Source organism: Thermobia domestica, chromosome 10 (assembly GCF_964235325.1).
Source record: "Thermobia domestica chromosome 10, izTheDome1.hap1.1, whole genome shotgun sequence".
In the NCBI taxonomy this organism is placed as follows: domain Eukaryota; kingdom Metazoa; phylum Arthropoda; class Insecta; order Zygentoma; family Lepismatidae; genus Thermobia; species Thermobia domestica.
The window spans coordinates 98,579,438-98,603,042 of NC_137463.1; the positions used below are offsets into that span (position 1 = coordinate 98,579,438).

Below are 23,605 nucleotides of genomic sequence, written 5' to 3' on the forward strand. Positions count from 1 at the left end.
TTTAACTCTATTTGATTAAATACATTTTTGATGTTTGGCTTGCATCTTGCTCAGTCCCAAATATCATTCTCTATTAACAACTTTTTTCTAAGTCAGTAGTCACATAATTTGTCTATCCTGTTTTTGATCTTTCTCTTCCCCTTTTGCCGACATAATGATTATTGCTCGTAAGTAGTAGGGACCCCGTTATATTGCGTCGAGTCAGCAAAAATTTTTGTGACGTCATAGGTCAAAGGTCAATGACCTTGGCCCGGGGTCAATGACCGAGGGGTACCTAGGACCACCCCCTCTAAATTTTGGCAGGGGTACCTTGGCCCACCCCTTAAATTTTGGCAGGGGTACATAGGACCACCCCCCTTTAATTTTGGAAATTGCCAAATCTAAAAATTGGGTGTGGTAGCCTAGGACCAGGGTATGTACCTCTATTAGTATTGGGTGTCTATGTCGTTCCCTTTCATGGGTAAAAAATTGCCAAAAATTGAAATTTCGGGGGTTTTTGACCTAATTTATCCCCTTTGATGAGGTGTTATTACCTTATATAGTTATATGGGCGTATACAGGGGTTCATTACCTTTCATAAGACATGGGTATATTAATGCACCCATTGAGAAATTTGGGAGGGGTACCTTGGCCCACCCCTTAAATTTTGGAAAATGCCCAATTTAAACATTTGGTATTATAGTACAGGACCCTAATATGTATTATGATAAATTTGGATGGTCCACCTCGTTTCCTTTTAGGGGTACCAAATTGCCAAAATATAAACGTAAGCAATACGTTATACCACGTGTTTGGTTTTTGGCTCAATTTATCCCCTTTGATGAGGTGTTATTACCTTATATGGTTATATGGTCATGTATAGGGGTCCATTACCTTTCATAAGACATGGGTATATTAATGCACCCCTTGAAAAATTTGGGAAGGGTACCATGGCCCACCCCTTAAATTTTGGAAATTGACCAATTTCAACATTGGGTATTATAGTATTGGACCCTAACATGTATTATGATAAATTTGGGTGGTCCACCTCATTCCCTTTTAGGGGTACAAAATTGCCAAAATATAAACGTAAGCAATACGTTGTACCACGTGTTTGGTTTTCGACCTAATTTATCTCCTTGGATGTGGTCCTATTACCTTATATGATTATACGGTCATGTATAGGGGTCCATTCCTTTCATAAGACATAAGTACATTTGTGCACCCCTTTAAATTTTTGGATGGTCCACCCCTAAATTTTGGCAGGGGTACATAGGACCACCCCCCCTTAAATTTTGGAAATTGCCAAATCTAAAAATTTGGTATGGTAGCCTAGGACAATAGTATGTACCTCTATCAGTATTGGGTGTCTATGTCGTTCCCTTTCATGGGCAAAAAATTGCCAAAAATTCAAATTTCGGGGTTTTTTGACCTAATTTATCCCCTTGGATGAGGTGTTATTATCTTATATAGTTATATGGGCGTATACAGGGGTCCATTACCTTTCATAAGATATGGGTATATTTGTGCACTCCTTTAAAAATTTGGGAGGGGTACCTTGGCCCACCCCTTCAATTTTGGAAATTGACCAATTTAAACATTGGGTATTATAGCACAGGACCCTAATATGTATCTTGATAAATTTGGGCGGTCCACCTCATTCCCTTCTAGGGGTACAAAATTGCCAAAACTATAAACGTAAGCAATACGTTATACCACGTGTTTGGTTTTGGTCGATTTTATTCCCTTTGATGATGTGTTATTATCCTATATAGTTATATGGTCATGTATAGGGGTCCATTACCTTTCATAAGATATGGGTATATTTGTGCACTCCTTTAAAAATTTGGGAGGGGTACTTTGGCCCACCCTTAAATTTTGGAAATTGCCCAATTTAAACATTTGGTATTATAGTACCGGATCCTAACATGTAGTATGATAAATTTGGATGGTCCACCTCGTTTCCTTCTAGGGGTACAAAATTGTCAAAATATAAACGTAAGCAATACGTTGTACCACGTGTTTGGTCTTTTGGCCCAATTTATCCTCTTGGATGAGGTTCTATTACCTTATATGGTTATATGGTTATGTATAGGGGTCTATTCCCTATCATAAGACATAGGTACATTTGTGCACTCCTTTAAAAATTTGGGAGGGGTACTTTGGCCCACCCCTTAAATTTTAGAAATTGCTCATTTTATATATTTGGTATTATAGTACTGGACCCTAACATGTATTATGATAAATTTGGGTGGTCCACCTCGTTCCCTTTTAGGGGTACAAATTGCCAAATTTTAGTACAACCACGTGTTTGGTTTGACCTAAGTTATCCCCTTGGATGAGGTTCTATTACCTTATATGGTTATATGGTTATGTATAGGGGTCTATTCCCTATCATAAGACATAGGTACATTTGTGCACTCCTTTAAAAATTTGGGAGGGGTACTTTGGCCCACCCCTTTAATTTTGGAAATTGACCCTTTTTACATGTTTGGTATTATAGTATAGAACCCTAATATATATTACTATAACCACGTTTCCTTTGATTTGTACGAAATTGCCAAATTTTAGTACAACCACGTGTTTGGTTTTGGCTCAATTTATCCCCTTGGATGAGGTCCTATTACCTTATATGGTTATATGATCATGTATAGGGGTCCATTCCATATCCCCTTAAATTTTGGAAATTTTCCAATTTAAGCATTCGGTATCATAGTACATGACCTCAACATGTATCATGATAAATTTGGGTGGTCCATCTTGTTCCCTTTCATGGGTAAAAATTACTAAAATATAAACATAAGCAATATGTTGTACCATGCGTTTGGTTTTTGGCCCAATTTCTTCCCTTTGATGGGGTTCTATTACCTTATATGGTTATATGGTCATGTATATGGGTTCATTTCCTATCATAAGACATGGGTACATTGACCCACCCCTTGAAAAATTTGGGAGGGGTATCTTGGCTCATCCACTCGGTTTTAGAAATTGTTTTAATATAAGCATTTGGTATCATAGTACAGGACTTCAATATGTACCACTATAAATTTGGATGGTCCACATCCTTCCCTTTCATGGGTAAAGAACTACCAAAAATCGAATTTCGGAGGTTATTGACACCTATTTAGCACGTTATATGGTTTATTACCTTTATATGTTTATGTTCCCTTTTAAATTTGGGAATTATCAAATAACAAAATTCGGTAAACGTTTTCTAGGACCCATTGGTGTTCCTCTTATGGCCAAATATTCAAAATTTAAATGTTATTGACCGGCTTTATTATTGAATAAGTACAGGATTTATTACTTTTTTTCATAAGACACAGGTGTATTTGTGTACCAATCTTAAATTTTGGGAGGGGGTACATTTCTTATTGTCATATCAATAATTGGTAAATGTTCTTTGGGTAAATCATTGTGATCACGTGATCAGTTATTGTCCTATGATGGGATTAGGAGTCCAGGACATTGGTACATTGAAACTTTGTAGGATAATTTGAGAATGCGTCATTGGTATTGATTATTACAGCCAAATATAAACGTAAGCAAGACGTTGTACCACGTGATTGACCTTGATGAGGTAGTGTACAGGGATACATAGCTAACCTTATTGAAACTTATGACTCATAGTCTTAAGGGAATACATGCTACAACACTGGCAAAGTTATTGTTGATGCAATTTGATTGGCTGATCACTATCTTTCCTGCAATCTGATTGGCTGATCACTATCTTTCGTGCAATCTGATTGGTTGATGAGTTTTAAATCTTTGCTGTATTCAGTTTTTAAGTTTTGTTTTACATTTAAAAATCTTGTTTTCGTTCAACATTTTGCACTCAATGATAAATATGATCAAAACTGTTTATTTGTTAATCGAATAGTTAAAAACCGGATAAAGTTTGACGGTTAACCGTGAAACGTAAAAATTTTTTAGTTTGAAATTTTTTTTTTGCTTGAAACATTTTGTTTGAAAATTCTTGCTTTCAAATTTTTTGTTTGAATTTTTTGTTTCAGAATTTTGTTTGAAATTTTTTTTGACAACTTTTGTTTCAAAAATTTTTGTTTAAAATTTTTTTGTTTGAAATTTTTTTCGTTTCAAATTTTTGTTTAAAATTTTTGTTTGAAATTTTTCGTTTCCAAATTTTTGTTAGAAATTTTTTGTTTCAAAATTTTGTTTGAAATTTTTTTCGCTTCAAAATTTTGTTTGAATTTCTTTCGTTTGAAATTTTTTTGTTTGAATGTTTTTCGTTTGAAAATTTTGTTTCAAAGATTTTTGTTTGAAATTTTTTGTTTCAAAGTTTGGTTTGACATTTTTAAAAGTTTGTGCACTCATTAGTAAAGAACCGGAACTGTTTAGAACTAAAACCTCTGGCAACATTGTGGTGCAATAGTACACGTCAGAACATGATAATGAAACGTCATCAGTTTTGCATCATATATAAGTATCGTTCGCGTTAGTATTCATGATAACATCATCATGGCTACTTGTCTGCAGTTTCTAAACACACGTGATGTGATGAAATCATTTACCAAGATTACTGATTTACAACAGAATGTACCTTATAGAATCTTAGCTAGCCAAATGATCCCTACAGAGTTTGGATTAAGAATCGTAGTGAAGCTTGAAAATGATAAGAATATAATTTTACCAGCAAGATATTTACCCATGGAAGCATCAAAACAAGAAGAACTGCTGCGTTTCTTAAATACTGGATCTGTATCTTTATGCTATAAAAGACTCTTGGGTCGAAGTCATCAGTTTGAATTTAGTACACAGCCGGATTCGTCAGCCATTGTGATTCAAACGTCAGCACATCAGCCGTAGTTGTATGAATTTGGTTGGTCAGCATGACGTCAGGAACTGTGATGAAACCATGAATTCAAACGTCAGCACATGACGTCAGCCGTAGTTCTATAAATCAACCAATACCGTGAAATTATTTGAGCAAGTGCTTTTCAGGAGGAAAGATGTGTACTTCTAACGATAAAGAATTCATCTTCGCAAGCTATTATCCAATAAATATATTTCAAACAAAACATGTGATGATTGGTATCAGTGCTAGAACATTTGACCCAGTGATTCGATTGGGCAAAGCAGAACAATTTGGTGTACAACTGTTCTGTGAAGAATGGCACGAATCAACCAAATGAACGATTATTTTCATGATGAGCTAAATGTGACCATAGTCAAATCATTAGGCTCAAATCATGAAGTGGTGCTGCGTACAGTCCTCGAAGAGAAGATGGTGCTGTTACGTAAAAAGAGTACATTTCATGTCCCTCGCAACATGGTGTATCTAACGCAAACGGAATGGAACAAATTCATCAGCGTATTCCAGTGTGTTAAACATGCAGTGGAAGTGTGTAACAAAACAAGTATATTCCTGAAAAAGTACTATTTTGAAAAATGTGTTATGCATATTGTACAACATGTATCTAGATATTGTGATGGTTGTCAACATCGTTCGTGGGTGCATACCTGTATTGATAAACAGTTTATTTGTGATCAAATGAACATTGAGTTTCCACCAATTGATATCGCATTAGACCTTAAAAGACTTCAATTGGAATTAAAATTATATGCTAAAGACAAATTAGTGCAAGAAGTTCAAAATACATTGTATCGACAATATCCAGAACCACTATCTGGTATGGATGTATGTGGAGTGTAATAAAATGATCCATTTCAATGAATTGTGTTTTTTCATTTCAAGTACAACCCCAGGTTCTGACGTGTACTATTGCACCACAATGTTGTCAAAGGTTTTAGTTCTAAACAGTTCCGGTTCTTTACTAATGAGTGCACAAACTTTTAAAAATGTCAAACCAAACTTTGAAACAAAAAATTTCAAACAAAAATCTTTGAAACAAAATTTTCAAAAGAAAAACATTCAAACAAAAAATTTCAAACGAAAGAAATTCAAACAAAATTTTGAAGCGAAAAAAATTTCAAACAAAATTTTGAAACAAAAAATTTCTAACAAAAATTTGGCAATTTGTACCCCTAAAAGGGAACGAGGTGGACCACCCAAATTTATCATAATACATGTTAGGGTCCAGTACTATAATACCAAATATATAAAATGAGCAATTTCTAAAATTTAAGGGGTGGGCCAAAGTACCCCTCCCAAATTTTTAAAGGAGTGCACAAATGTACCTATGTCTTATGATAGGGAATAGACCCCTATACATAACCATATAACCATATAAGGTAATAGAACCTCATCCAAGAGGATAAATTGGGCCAAAAGACCAAACACGTGGTACAACGTATTGCTTACGTTTATATTTTGACAATTTTGTACCCCTAGAAGGAAACGAGGTGGACCATCCAAATTTATCATACTACATGTTAGGATCCGGTACTATAATACCAAATGTTTAAATTGGGCAATTTCCAAAATTTAAGGGTGGGCCAAAGTACCCCTCCCAAATTTTTAAAGGAGTGCACAAATATACCCATATCTTATGAAAGGTAATGGACCCCTATACATGACCATATAACTATATAGGATAATAACACATCATCAAAGGGAATAAAATCGACCAAAACCAAACACGTGGTATAACGTATTGCTTACGTTTATAGTTTTGGCAATTTTGTACCCCTAAAAGGGAATGAGGTGGACCGCCCAAATTTATCAAGATACATATTAGGGTCCTGTGCTATAATACCCAATGTTTAAATTGGTCAATTTCCAAAATTGAAGGGGTGGGCCAAGGTACCCCTCCCAAATTTTTAAAGGAGTGCACAAATATACCCATATCTTATGAAAGGTAATGGACCCCTGTATACGCCCATATAACTATATAAGGTAATAACACCTCATCCAAGGGGATAAATTAGGTCAAAAAAACCCGAAATTTGAATTTTTGGCAATTTTTTGCCCATGAAAGGGAACGACATAGACACCCAATACTGATAGAGGTACATACTATGGTCCTAGGCTACCATACCAAATTTGGCAATTTCCAAAATTTAAGGGGGGGTGGTCCTATGTACCCCTGCCAAAATTTAGGGGTGGACCATCCAAAAATTTAAAGGGGTGCACAAATGTACCTATGTCTTATGAAAGGAATGGACCCCTATACATGACCATATAATCATATAAGGTAATAGGACCACATCCAAGGAGATAAATTAGGTCGAAAACCAAACACGTGGTACAACGTATTGCTTACGTTTATATTTTGGCAATTTTGTACCCCTAAAAGGGAATGAGGTGGACCACCCAAATTTATCATAATACATGTTAGGGTCCAATACTATAATACCCAATGTTGAAATTGGTCAATTTCCAAAATTTAAGGGGTGGGCCATGGTACCCTTCCCAAATTTTTCAAGGGGTGCATTAATATACCCATGTCTTATGAAAGGTAATGGACCCCTATACATGACCATATAACCATATAAGGTAATAACACCTCATCAAAGGGGATAAATTGAGCCAAAAACCAAACACGTGGTATAACGTATTGCTTACGTTTATATTTTGGCAATTTGGTACCCCTAAAAGGAAACGAGGTGGACCATCCAAATTTATCATAATACATATTAGGGTCCTGTACTATAATACCAAATGTTTAAATTGGGCATTTTCCAAAATTTAAGGGGTGGGCCAAGGTACCCCTCCCAAATTTCTCAATGGGTGCATTAATATACCCATGTCTTATGAAAGGTAATGAACCCCTGTATACGCCCATATAACTATATAAGGTAATAACACCTCATCAAAGGGGATAAATTAGGTCAAAAACCCCCGAAATTTCAATTTTTGGCAATTTTTTACCCATGAAAGGGAACGACATAGACACCCAATACTAATAGAGGTACATACCCTGGTCCTAGGCTACCACACCCAATTTTTAGATTTGGCAATTTCCAAAATTAAAGGGGGGTGGTCCTATGTACCCCTGCCAAAATTTAAGGGGTGGGCCAAGGTACCCCTGCCAAAATTTAGAGGGGGTGGTCCTAGGTACTCCTCGGTCATTGACCCCGGGCCAAGGTCATTGACCTTTGACCTATGACGTCACAAAAATTTTTGCTGACTCGACGCAATATAACGGGGTCCCTACTACTTCGTATTACAAAGAACATTATATTTGTAATCGTATCGTACTTACTTTCTACAAAAGATTCATTTTCATACGAAATTATATTCTGTTTGTCGTACTGGTGGATTTCAGTCAATAGATTAATATTGCTTTTGATCATGTCCTCAATTTTATTTATTTATTTATTTATTGTAAGAAGAGATACTGCACATAAAGTATCCACACCAAAACGTGTGTTTAAAAGTCGAGACACCACGGAGATTCGATGTTTGAATATTTCCAAGAGAAGAAACCGACAGAGACATAACATACAAACTGATGTATATTACGCACATAAAATTCATGGAATTATGTGCACTCTTTCTGTAAAATGTAAAATGAAGTAGAATATATTCCTTTTTCACTGATTTATACTATATAATAATAATAATTCAAATAGTCTCCCAATCGTCCCATATGTTTTTGGCATATTTGCTTAGGTGTACAAGCATTCGTTAAGTGTATTTACTGTTAATTAAACACTCGGAAAGAAGTTGGAATATAATTCTCCGTACATCACTTATTTATTGATTTCAGAATGAATTTATTGATTTCGGTATTACCGAATTCGGAATACCGATAAAGCTAATTTGTCCACGAACTTTTAGGTCGAGAATGGCTTGAAACAAGGATATGCTTGTCTTCATTATTATTTAGTTTTGTTCTGAAATACGCTAGTGGGAAAATCTAAGATAGCAGAAAAGTCCTAGAGTTGAGTGGCACTCTCCAAAATTTCGAAAGTGATAATCATATAAATGTTGGACTGGCGGAGTTGTCAATACCAGTTACTGTTCACGAAACATCTGCAAGTCGACAAACTTTTGAAACTGTAAGTTTATTTTACTTGATTACAGTAATTATAGTAACTTACTTGTTAAATTAAAATGGATACGGCCTCTTCAGTTACGGCTCTAGGTTAAATTTACTGTATTTCAAAATTTTTTTGAATATAAATAGTTTCACGCAATATATGCATATAACTCGAAAGGGTAATCGAATGGTCATTAGGATTATAAGTAACACTTTCCTTTTTCAAAATTCTCGCTGTCAATCACAGCCGCGTATACATATGCTCGTTGTATGATAACAGTGTAACAATCATTATCAATCCATTCGCTCGTATTAACTTCAGATAGAGCGACATTTTTAAACATTTGGTAATAGTCCAAAGTAGAGTTTTGATCATTAGCTACTTGTGTTCAGGAATGCACCGACAAAGGTGGTCTGAGAGTCTGGATGCCCCATAACTTCTAAATTTTAAGAAAATTAGCAAAATATCAGGGACAAATACACAAAATTATTGACATGTTGTAAGTTACTCCGAAAATCTTCAGACCCCAAAAAAAGAATCTTAGTTCGCCAGAACGTTGTATTTACATTGTGTTACTCATTACCTGATTTAGAATATCTATGTTGCAAAGAGACATGAAAGAACTAAATTGTTTATAGGCGTAAGGGACCCTGAAAAGAATTTTTGCGGAGGAAGGTTAAGAACTTTTTGCTGGGGACCTGATTTTGAAGTTCCGCCACTGGATCGAAAACAAATTAAATATCAAGGCACACTTTCATCATTTGTTGTGTATTAAAGAAGTTCAGCTAAAATTAATAAAGAATTACTTGAAATCAACTATATCTTAAGAACGATTAAATGGACTAGCTTTGATGGCCTTTGAAAACGATATATTCAATAAAATGGATACGGATGCAGTAATAAGAGATTTTGCCAAATTGAAAGTCAGAAACGTGTATTTACAACATCAACATTTTAGTAACAAAGAAAATGAGAAATTAAGCTAATACCATAGTTGTATCACTAGAAAATGCTATGTAAATATGCTTTTAATGAAGCATAAGAGCATACCTTTTCGTCAAAATCAAACCTATGTTAATGTTAGATTTGAAGCTCATGAGTTTTATTGTTTCGACTTTTATGTTTCAATTTCACTTGTCAAAATACATGCTAGATATATATTTTAGTTGTGCTTATTTAATGTCTGGAATCGGCCCTGTCTACGATTAAAAATAATGGAGATTCTCTTTTACTGAACATTTTGTTCTCAATTTTTTTTTTAATTTTTAAGATAAATATTCGGCTGCTCATAGCACCGAAAGGAAGCATTTCTACACCCATGTTGGTCTGTACTTTTTGTCGTGCCTTCAAGTCAGGAATCACCTCCCATGCGTTGTCGGTGTTGTTTTGAAACATCCTGTAAATAAAGTAAAAAGACATTTTATTTCTATATTTTGTCTTACGTTAAGCAGCCAATTTTCCACTTAATTCATATTTTCAATTTACATTTTTTAACATACACTTGCTCTTCTCACTTTCAATTTAGAAAACAGTTTCTTTGACCGATTTTTAAGAAAGAAATCTAAGGGCGCATTATACTTTATCTATTATTATTATTATTATTATTATTATTATTATTATTATTATTATTATTATTATTATTATTATTATTATTATTATTATTACAGAGCGTTCAAAAAGTCTCTATACACCTGAATCGTGGCAAGTCAAAGTCACATTCAACGTCACATGAAATAAAATTTTATGCGAAGGTTTGCAACACTGCTATATTATCGCCTTGCGTAAAGTTCCTTTCTTAGATTCCAGTCGGCAAAGTGACGTTGAAGTGATTGTTGCATCTAGTTAGCGGTATCTGAAACAAAGGTGTTAACTTTGGAACAACGAATATTCCTAGTTGAACATGTGTTCCGTGAACAAGGTGAGTACAAACAGACAGTCAAAGATAAGTTTGCAGCTAGGTTTCCGGATACACCTGTTCCGAATCGTCACACTGTAAGGGCACTGATCGATAAATTTAAAGACATCGGAACGGTAATGGACTGTGATCGAAGCGGTAGACCGTCAGTGTTCGATCAAGAAAAAATGCTACACATATCGGATGCAATGCAACGTAGCCCCCATGAACCACTTCGAAAACTTGCCCAGGAAGAAGCAATAAGTGTTGGCACGGCACAAAAGGCGGTTCCTAAGAAACTGCGTCTTATTCCGTATAAGGTGAGAGCGGTGCAGCAGTTACTTCCTCCCGACAGTGTAAAACAAGTGCAGTATTGTGAATGGTTTACACGGTTTGTTATGGACACGTCTGACGATGTTTTGGATATATATATCTTTTTTTTTTTACTGATGAGGCCCGGTTTCATTTATCAGGTTACGTCAATGCCCAGAACTCACGTTTGTGGTGTGCAGAAAACCCACATGTCATACATGAAGTTCCTCTGCATGACCAGAAGGTAGGGGTGTGGATTGCAATATCCAGAAGAAGAATTGTCGGCCCCATATTTTTCAGACAAACAATAAATTCAACTCGTTATTGTGAAATTATTCACCAGTTCATGGGAGAACTAATGGAAGACGAAATTCATAATGCTTGGATACAACAAGATGGCGCTACAGCACATACAGCTCGCCAATCCATGAGATTACTGCAAGAGGTTTTTGGATATCGAATAATTTCAAAAGGATTGTGGCCACCTCGGTCTCCTGACTTGTCTCCTCCGGAGTTTTACTTCTGGGGTTATGCAAAGAATTCTGTTTATAAAGGGAATCCCCACACGCTACAAGAACTCGAAACAGCTATTCGAGATTTTGCTCATAGCATTCCACACGAACAACTTGCGAGAGTATTTGAGAACAAGAAGAAACGTGCAAGCATGTTTGGAGGCTCATGGGGGACATTTCCAACATTTGCTGTGAAAATGTGTGTGTATATGCTACGCCCTGTACATATTGCTTTTATGCCATAAAATATGATAAATTTTGAGTAAAATAATTTTCTCTTTGCTTTGAATATGTGACAATTCGTAATGGAAGACGAAATTCGTAATGCTTGGATACAACAAGATGGCGCTACAGCACATACAGCTCGCCAATCCATGAGATTACTGCAAGAGGTTTTTGGATATCGAATAATTTCAAAAGGATTGTGGCCACCTCGGTCTCCTGACTTGTCTCCTCCGGAGTTTTACTTCTGGGGTTATGCAAAGAATTCTGTTTATAAAGGGAATCCCCACACGCTACAAGAACTCGAAACAGCTATTCGAGATTTTGCTCATAGCATTCCACACGAACAACTTGCGAGAGTATTTGAGAACAAGAAGAAACGTGCAAGCATGTTTGGAGGCTCATGGGGGACATTTCCAACATTTGCTGTGAAAATGTGTGTGTATATGCTACGCCCTGTACATATTGCTTTTATGCCATAAAATATGATAAATTTTGAGTAAAATAATTTTCTCTTTGCTTTGAATATGTGACAATTCGTAATGGAAGACGAAATTCGTAATGCTTGGATACAACAAGATGGCGCTACAGCACATACAGCTCGCCAATCCATGAGATTACTGCAAGAGGTTTTTGGATATCGAATAATTTCAAAAGGATTGTGGCCACCTCGGTCTCCTGACTTGTCTCCTCCGGAGTTTTACTTCTGGGGTTATGCAAAGAATTCTGTTTATAAAGGGAATCCCCACACGCTACAAGAACTCGAAACAGCTATTCGAGATTTTGCTCATAGCATTCCACACGAACAACTTGCGAGAGTATTTGAGAACAAGAAGAAACGTGCAAGCATGTTTGGAGGCTCATGGGGGACATTTCCAACATTTGCTGTGAAAATGTGTGTGTATATGCTACGCCCTGTACATATTGCTTTTATGCCATAAAATATGATAAATTTTGAGTAAAATAATTTTCTCTTTGCTTTGAATATGTGACAATTCAGGTGTATAGAGAGATATTTTATTATTATTATTATTATTAGCTCTGTATTATTATTATTATTATTATTATTATTATTATTATTATTATTATTATTTGTAGAAGCAGTGGCGGCGGTTGGACGTTAGAAGTGAGGGGGCAAGACATGATCTGAATATTTGTATATAAATGTTAGTTTTCCTGGTTGTTTCTAACATTTTGTTTGACGAAAGGTTGTATAACTAATAGGATACTATATTTTCAGTTAAAATACCGTATATCGTATATAATAGTTTATTAAGTAAATTGAGAACAACGCAAGTAGATACTAGCCCTTTGTACTCTTAAACAACGAAAGTGTAAGAAGAGATTTGATTCCTTGCTCATGAACATCTTAAAATTCTATCTGGAAAATTGTGTGATCAGATTATTTAATAAATTTGCAAAACAAATAAATAGAAAGGATAATATTAATCATAGTAATGAATAATGATGCTTGTTTTGCAAAAGTTATATTGAAACTGAGGATTAATGAAAAACTTAATATTTAATTCCACACATGCTATTAAATGTATGTTATTACTCTTAGAAAATGAAAGACAGTAAATACTACAAGCATATGCTACGACATTTAAAGAAATATTTGCTTTTGCAACTTCTTGAAATATGTTCGTTTTTTTATATACACTCGTACATCCTTAAACACAACACTTCACTCGTATATTACACTACAAAACAATGGAAAAGGTAGAAGTTGTTTCTTATCACGCTCTTTTTAATCGATATTCCTTACTTTAGAAAGAAGAAAAGACATTTTAGGAACTGTCAATTTTTGTGCAATTAAAGAATAACTTGTGAAATAGGCCCTTCTTTTTTGCATAATGTTCTTTCGATTAGCTTCAAAGCGGCTCACTAACATATCGAGCCCTTGTAAGAAGAAATGAAAGTATGCTGAAATTGTGCTCCAATAGGTTATTTTTTGGGGTTATTTTCTGTGGCGATTAAAACGCAATTACTGTAGCTTTCTTTACTCCACGGGAAGACAACCAATACGTATTCACGCAACAGCAAATATTATATGGCAGCATTTTTTCCTATTAATCAGTAACACATACAAAATCGTTACATTTCCAAATGAAACTATATACATTAATTGGTTACTTAAAAAAAGTGCGGGGGCAACTGCCCCCCTTTGCCACCCCTAATCGCCGCCCATGTGTAGAAGTCTAAACCTTTAAATGTAAAATATATGAATAATTAGTAAAATACAAAACGACCTTCGTCCAATAATAAGAAGAAAGTCTTACTTGTCATGAAATTTCAAAAGCTCCCTAAATAGTCTGTCGTCATCCAATTGTTCCTTTTTGTTCTAGTCCCCACTTGGAAGCGATAACGCTCGCTGGTGGCGTTAACACCAGCGTTGAGAACCACTAATCTAAACCACGCACAACAAAGCCCATAATCAATTTAGGTATACTGCACCAACACAAATCATATTGCCAATATTTAAAGACTTCTTATCCAACATCATATAAATGCAGATCATTACCTAGTTGTGATGTACTTCACGATAATTTCAACTCCTTCTATTATCAAAGCGGTTACACCGTGCTTCACATTAGGGTTCCTCAACCTGGAGGTCACGACCCCTAGGAGGTCTCAAAGATAGGAGGAAGAAGAATGAACTCTCCAAATTTGGTTTTAATCTATTCGCTTTTAGGGAAGTTACTGTATCCACTCGTACAAAAAATTGATTCTACTATTATACAAATAGATGTATATCGTGAGATCTCTGCAATACGTACCTAGTCTAGCCATAAATATTGTCACAAACTTTTGGCTTTGACTGTAGAACCTGTTGTGCAGGTGGCAAGGTACAATTTAGCTTAAGGTCAGCCCTGGCCAGTGTGTGTCGAACAGGGAAAGAGAACGGGTGGATCTGCTTCGCTTAAGCATGGAATGGAGTGAGTACAAAAATAGAGTTGCAGTGTTTGCCTTGCATAAGGATAGAAATTCACCAAGTTAGATTTTCAAACTGCTGAAAATCAGCATAAGATTTGTTTACCGCACAATCCAGCGGTTTACTGAGACCGGCAGTGTACGTGGCCGGCGAAGGGATGGTCATCCTCGCAGTGTGAGAACAGTGGCAGCAGTTAAAGCAGTGGCTGCTCGTGCGCGGCGAAGCAGAAGATCATTTCACGGGAGCTCAACATGGCCCCAAGATCAATATCCAGCTTACTTTCTGAAGATCTGAAGGTCAGAGCTTATCGGCGGAGCACGGAGCATTTCTTGACACCACAGCTGAAGCAGCAGAGGAAACTGAAGCAAGACAGCTCCTACAGCGGTACGCCAACAATGGACATCGGCAAATCCTCTTTGCCGACGAGAAAATCTTTACCATTGAAGAGAGCTTTAACCGCCAAAATGATAGGATATATGCAGCAAGCTCTCGAGAAGCTCGTGGGAAAGTTCCTAAGGTTCAGAGAGGTCATCACCCCTCCTCAGTCATGGTTTGGTGGGGGGTGAGCTATGAAGGCCACACCAGATTTCACTTTTGTGAGCAAGGTGTAAAAACAAATGCCAGGGTATATTTGGAAACTGTTCTGGAGCCTATTCTGAAGGACTTGAGTGACACCATGTTTAACAATGATCACTGGACCTTCCAGCAGGATTCTGCGCCAGCTCATAAGGCAAGGATGACATAACAGTGGTTGGAGGGCAATGTATCAGATTTCATCTCCAGTGCTGAGTGGCCTTCTGGTAGCCCCGATTTAAACTCTCTGGACTACAAACTGTGGCCAGTGTTAGAATACATGGTATACAAGAAAAGACCCTTCACTTAAAAGTTTGAAGCGTTCCTTGGTGGCAGCAGTGGCGGATTTTCCGATTGATACTCTCCGTACTGCAATAGATGACTGGCCCAAGAGACTCAAAGCTTTTGTAAGTGCCAATGGTGGACATTTTGAAGTTTGATAGGTGCCAAATGTAAAGAATATATGTGGTTATAACATATTAAAAGCAGATTGAAAAATCTCAAACCGTATTTCATATATTCACAAAAAGTGTATGAAAGAATTTATGGCTAGACTAGGTATATTAAAAATTCCCACAAAAGCTTATTACAAACCAGAAATTATAAGTGTTAGTAGCTATAAAAGGGGATGTGATAAAATGGGGGTCGTGATAGGAATTAGGTTGAGAACCACTGTTCTACAGGACAATACGTTCGCAAAGTATGTTATTGAAGTGTGTAAAGTGAATTTATATTCAGTAATACACTGTAAAATTATGGTAAATACAAAACATTGCTATACTACAGTATTAAACAACTTGTCTGAGAACCACGGTATTTTGTGTTTCTCGTGTTATCAGTCTGTTAACAATATGAAAGCGTAATCTAGCACAAGACTTAACTTTTTTTATTTTTATTTTTATGCACCAGTGGCGACATTTATTCATTGATATCCTTAACATAAAGTTCAAACATCCAAAAGTAGTGTCATGTTAGTATTTATGTTATTACATTTATTACTATTCTTATTTTGCCACATTAATAGAATATATTTTTCCCATCATAAAATATTCAAAAGAATATCTTAATAACCTGGTAACACAATCAGTATGCAAACACTTTTGCTACTTCTAGCAAACATTTGTATTCATGTACTTACTGCATAATACTAAGCATGTCTTCCAGTGACGTAATTAATGGGCCCACAGTGTACCGTGTAACGGGATAGATATACCCCAGGAAAACATACTCCCAGTAAAACAGACCTTGGACAGATATACATACCCCCGGTAAAATAATTCTAGTACAAATATACCTGTCCGGTAAAATAGTCCTAGGGACAGATATACCTTCCCGGTAACATACCGGTACTCCTACGACAGATTATTAAATATTCTGCCTTGGCAGATCCTGGGACTAATGAGTTTTTCTTTTTAGTTTGGGCCTGGAAATGTTTCTTCCATGTTTCTCCATCTTCAGCTTCCTCTTTTAACTCCCAATATTTTCTTCTATTTTTCAAATAATCGATCACTTTTGTTCTTCTTCATATTCTTTGCTTTCTTTCCATCTTTCCGTCTATGACGATATGAAGAAGACAATTGACCTTTCTACGAAGGACGGTGACTAGAAGCGTCCTCTTCTGTCCTATTCGTCTTAAAACATCTTCGTTTGTTACTCTTTCCGTCCATTTTATCTTCTTCATCTTCCTCCAACATTACATTTCGAAGCTCTCTAAATATTTATTCTTTAACTTCCGTAATGTCCAAATATCTGACCCATCAAGTCCAATACTCCATATATGGCACTTGACCAATTTCTTTCTTAGGCCAATATTAAGCCTGCTAGTTAAAAGTGATTTCTTTCTGTTGAATGCCTCTTTGGCTATGGCAGTTCTTGATCTGATCTCTTTGGTGCAGTAAGCGTCTCTCCTGAAAATATTTCCTAGAAACTTGAAGTGACCGATCTCTTCAAGTATTCTTTGTTCTACTCTGACCCGTAAGGGTGCATTTTCACGGGATATTCTCATGAATTTAGATTTTTCGATGTTGATTTCCAATCCAGTCCATATAGTTTCCCAGTATCAACTATTTTGTCAACCATCTCCTGTAGTCTTTCTTCGGTTCTAGCTATAATAACCGTATCATCTGCATACTTGATCTTGTTAATGATCTGCCCTCCAATCTTTAAATCTCAATCTCCAACTTTCAATAATGATTCCTTCATTAAGCATTTACTGTAAATGTTGAATAATTCAAGTGACATACTACATCTTTGTCTGACTCCTCTTCCAATCTCCACACTATTGGTTTCTCCTTCATTCAAGCGCAACTTGACTTTTTGTCCTATGTACAGGTTACAAATGAGTCGTCTGTCTCGCCAGTTGACCCCAATTTCTTTAAGCATTTGAAGAACTTTCGTCCAATTGACCCTGTCGAAAACTTTTTGCCAGTGATTAACCACAAACACAACTCTTCTTTTACGTCGAGAACTCGTTCTAAACTAAAGATAATTCTCATAAACCCAGTGGTATCTCTGGTGCCTTTTCCTTTCCGGGATCCAAATTGATCTTCCTCCAACATCTCTTCTATTTTACTTTCCAGCCTCTTGTCCAGTATGCTCACAATTATCTTTCCAGTGTGGGCAATAAGGCTAATGGTTCTGTGATCGCTGCATTTCTTTGCTTCCTTTTTCTTGGTTAATACAATCATTGTAACTTCAAGAAAATCCTTTAACCATTCACCACTCAGGTAGATCTTTTTAATAAGTGAAGTCATTATCTTCATTGCTTTGTCTCCTAATCCCTTGAGCAAATCTGTTGGTATTTTGTCGACTCCAGTGACCTTCTTCCTTCGCATCTCCTCGATTTCTTGTACTACTTCACTTTCCGATCTACTGGGTCCTTTTTTTCATCATCTACCTCTTCCTCTGCTTCGATCGCAATGTCTTCAGGGCGGTTCTTCTGGTCGTACATATCTTTTATGTATTCCTCCCAAATTCTAAGACTTCTTTGATGGTAATTGGTTACTGACCTTGTTGATATTCGATTCGAAACGTGCGTATGCATTTGCTAACTTTCCCTCCTAATTCTTGTGCTTTCTGGTATATCAAATCATATCTGCCACACCTTTGAAGTGCTGTTATTTCTTTACATATCTGTTCCATGTACTTTTCTTTGGCTTTGTCCGTTTCTTTTCTCAATTCATTATTCAGCCTTCTGTATTCTTTCATGTCCGTGGTTTTCGCCCTTCTGGGCTCGTTTATTCGCTTCAGTTTTCCATGGTTTCCTCGGTGTTTTTTACATCTTGTCAATGTTATTGTAGAGTCTGTCAAGTAGAATCTGTTTAACTTTTCCCCAACTATTTTCTACATTGTCTACCATATCGCCGATTATACACATTTTTTCAATCTTTTCATTCACAACACTGTCCATACTTCTTAGTTGTTCTAAGCTCCATTTTCGATTTCTCCTCCTGTTTTTCTTGATTGTCTTTAACAACGTTTGCACTTCCGCCACTAGGAGGTTGTGATCCGAATCGATATCCACTCCCGATAGTGTCTTCACGTCTTGTACACTATTCCTGAAATGTTGCTTCACAAGAATGTAATCGATTTGGTAGCGTCTCTTATCTTCTGGACTTCTTCATGTGTGCAGTTTGGTTTTTCTTTCCTCGAACCACGTGTTCATCATCACCATATCATGTTGCCTACAGAAGCTGATAAGCATTTGGCCTCGTTCCTTTCTTCTACCTCGTCCAACTAGGAATACTACCACATTATATTTTCCCAGTAGGGATGAAGGAGGAGAATAATTATAATAATGGATCGTCCTGAGATAAAACATTCCGGAGGTAAAATAGCTCCAGTTCGGATCTCCGGGTGGGGACTACTACGGAAAGAATCATCAGAGGAGAAAATAATAATAATAATAATAATAATAATAATAATAATAATAATAATAATAATAATAATAATAATAATAATAATAATTTTCATTTCTACTACAGATATATCCCAGGTAAAACAATCCTAGGACAAATATGCCCTTGGTATAACCTTGGTATAACAGTCCTAGGACAGATATATCCCCGATAATACAATCCTGGGAGAGATATATCTCCTGGCAAAACAGTCCTATGACAGTTATCACCAGGTAAAACAATCCTTGGACAGATACATCGCCAGAAAAACCGTCCCAGGAAAAACAAATCCTCCAAAGTTTTCGGTGAGAATATAGAATACACCCGCAAAATGAAGTAAATCTCTCTTAGACTATTCTTACTTCCAGTCGGTTTTACTAATCCCAAAGAAAATAAAAGTAAAACATAATCATCCCATATTTAGATCCATTTCAAGATAAGAGTACATAACTATGGTAAAAATTATCCTATAATGCTCTTACTCCCAGTCAGCTTTCAATCTCATAGAAAATAATGATAAATCATATAATAATCATACCATATTTAGATGTACTTCAGGACGAGCGTATTTAAATTCAAATCAGGGGTAAAGCTATCCTAGGATATTCTTACATTCCTGTCGCCTTTTTTATTTTGAGGAAAATAGTAATAAACGTGTAATAATTATATATTTAAATGTACTTTAATATGAGTGTACTTAGTCTGGAGATAAAACTTGAAAATAATATAGAAACTCGTTTGTGTGTTTGCACGGATGACATTCAAACGGGGCATATTGGGCAATAGAAATGTACACATCTATCCGGGCTTTGCCCGTCTGAGTGTTTGAATGTTCTCAATTCTAAAGATAGTTCGCGAGAAGAATAAAAGTAATGTATTGGCATAAAGTGCATTAATGGTAAACGAATGTATCAGAGTTGAATTAATATATATATATATATATATATATATATATATATATATATATATATATATATATATATATATATATATATATTGAAATCTCTGAGTTTTACGTCCCATACTTATGCTGCCTAGACTAAAGGGTATATATACATTATTTTTATTCTTCTTGCGAACTGTCTTTAGAATTGATAACACTTAAACACTCTGACGGGCAAAGCCCGGATAGATGTGTACATTTGTATTGCCCAATATGTCCCGTTTGAATGTCATTCGTGAAAAACACAAACGAGTGTCGGATGGTACTAACAACGAGATCCAGGTGTCGTCTGACAACCTGACAGGCGAATGCCCAGATAGATATGAACCCGCCAATTGCTTAGACTACAATGCATTGCTACTCATACAAGCATGGGAAGACATACGGACGAGCAACACTCAGATAGATGGGAACACAGACTTAGATGTAGTTAAATTCCGCGCAATTATACACGATGACAATAAAACATTAACGGCTATTTCTGTGCATCATATTTCAAAAACTACCCTTAAAAGATTACAAAACATTGAACCCATTAAAAGTGAATAAGCTTTCACAACGTTATTCATTGTTTTATCATCCGAAAAACAGAGAGCAATCTTCAATCTTTCATCACGTTGTACACAATTTTTACGATAGTTCATATTTTTCAGTTTACACAACATCCCAGATAAGTTTATGCTTACATTTCAATCTCTTATGTGATTGGTTTAATCGAAGTCGAACTATCACAAGAGTGAATGCCTGTTTTTCTTCTTATATGTGCAAAACCCCCTGCATTGGCCGGTTCAACGCCATCATAATTGCGTGTACAACTTGGATCAGTGGCGGCTCAAAATCTTGATCGGCATTGTCCTACATCATACCATGTAATTAGCATCGTTAAGCCTTTCGTAAATCCAGATATTGTGGGTCTACTTCTCGATATTGTAGAAATTCATATCAGCAAATAAAAGGATACAAAGCAAGAATGCAATAATTCGAAATGTGATGTCGAATTTTAAGATTCTAACATCACTACGTAAGTTCTCAACTATATCTATGTTATCTACCTATCTTGAGCTAAAACCTTTGGCTTAATTGCTGTTTATAACTTACAGCTGCGAAAGCACTTAAAAATCAAAGTATTTCAGAAAACAATGGAAGTAGAAATCTGTGATAGTAACCCACAATTGAGGTCCAATTGATGATGGTTGTTAGTTTGTCTGGCTATGAGATTGATGATTTTGCAGTAAGAAGATTTCATGTATGTGGAAAACCTTCCAAGTGTTGGCATGCATACCCTGACTTTACTTGACTTTTGAGCAACGAGCCAAATGTACTTAAGCATATTTATTTATTTATTTATTTATTCTTCTCTTACATATCACAATTTTTGTCCGTTCTTGACACATCGTAAATAGTACTTTCATTACATATGAAAGCCTTTGGAATCTTTCAATTTAACGCCCCACGACTAAGGGAAACGATGATTAACCCTCGGACTATCAACTGGTGGGAGAGTACTTTGTGCCCACTTCAGTATATTTTTTGTAATTACTCTTCTAATCGTTTCCTTAAAATTGTAAGAAAATATGTTATTGCTCAATATGTTTAGCTAAAAGCGTATACCTTACGGCTCATAAAATTTGCTATTTTAAGTTGGTAGACACAAAGTTTGTAGGAGATGTGATTGACATTTAGTAGTGTTACTCCTAGATGGCAGTATGATAAATAGCAGTATAATAAACCGCCTTTTCTGAATTTGGCGGTTAGTCTTATCGGGTATGCTGTTAATTTTAAGAGTTTCACGTTAGTGTATCTCACAAATTTGCTATTTTAAGTTGGCGGGCACAAAGTACTCTCCCGTTGGCAGGAGATATGACTGACTTTTAGAAGTGCCACTCCTAGATCGTAGCATAATAAATAGCTGTTAGTCTTATCTTGTGTACTTCTCACTTTCGTCCCTGTATATTTTTTGAGAGTTTCTATTTTTTCTTTTGGAAGATATATTTAATCTTAACAGGTGGGCACAAAATACTCCCCTTGGTATTCCGCGTTACAAAAAATACCTAGGTAGTGCGAGGATTAAGACAAGTGAGTAATGATGGAAGATTTGATGCAATGGTAAAGTGAGAGGAAACGGGAGTACCTTCCGAAAAAATCCACGGACACAATGTTGTCCACCACAAACTTAACTTGACCGGGGATGGAATCAGGGACCCCACGCACCAGAGATAAGCGCTCTAAAACTGAGCCACCGTGTCCCCCTTCATTATTTATGAGCACAAGATGTATGGTATTACATTTATTCTTGTTTAATGTCCGTTACTTTAAATGAAATTTTGTGCTCTCAAACTTTTGAATCAGATGCAGATTATTTATCAATAATGTTAGATGGAGGAACTCCTAGTACATATTCTCTCTCTTTATCATTCGCAAACACATCTTCTTTTGTTTGGCCTAGAAGTAAAAAATGCACAGGACTATTTAATAAAAGATGCGATTTGTCTTTGGAACCGAAATCGTCTTCATTACTTCTCTCTGTTAATTTCTTTCATGTTGTGTCGGGGATGAAGAGAGATGTTAGATTTTGTATTTCTAGGAAGATCCTTAATATGCGGCAAAATACCTGCTACTATACGGAGCCTTCACATCTTGATTCTGAAAAGGAGATTTCTTCAGTCTTTCATTCTGTGTACAACGCTAATTCCTATTACGAGTATTACGGTAATAGACCCCTAATTGTCGCTCCCTGCCTGTCTGATGCTATTGGATGTTGTTATTGGGCAGACAATTTATCTGTATTGTTGCAAGTTAATTATTCCAAATTTGTTACCAATAATTGTGAACATGAACATGCTTTGCTATTTCTTGTTAGGACAAGGGCCTTAACCATATTTGGATTTGAGCATTATTTATGTGACCGTATGTTGGGTGTTGCGCAAACGAGAATTGTTAAACGTATCCAATTAGTTTTTAACTTTGTAAGTGCGATTTTAACAGAGATTTTAACAACAGGCCGAAGACTCGGAGGAACAACTATTTTTTATTCTTTTGTAAAATCTAATTACAAACTTGAATATCATTTTTCAACTTAAATCTAAAATGTCACACTTTAAGGATGCTTTCTTGTAGAAAAATATACACAAAAAATGTACTGTTGGATATCAGCTATGTTTTAAGCTACAATATGGTACCGGTACCTTGTACCCCACATGAAATACACGAAAATTAAAATACAGCCTTCCTAACTTTACGTCCATATGCCCGAGTATTATTGTCGAATAGAATTATTCTTCCGTTGTTGTTTCTACTCGTACTATAGTTACAAAGGTGCACGCGCTAGCACTAGACCAGGGGGGTGGGTGAGGTAGCTACTAAGTTTATTGTTCACAGTGGTGAGTTCAGATAGGTATAGATATAGTGCTTACAAGTGTACCTTTGGTTTGTAAG

The 23,605-nt window shown here is 36.0% G+C and overlaps 1 protein-coding gene across 1 annotated transcript in view; it reads left to right on the plus strand.

Moving 5' to 3' along the window:
• The window catches only part of LOC145661565 (venom carboxylesterase-6-like), a 143,338-nt gene that overhangs the window by 93,957 nt on the left and 25,776 nt on the right, over positions 1-23,605 (plus strand). The window lies entirely within an intron of this gene.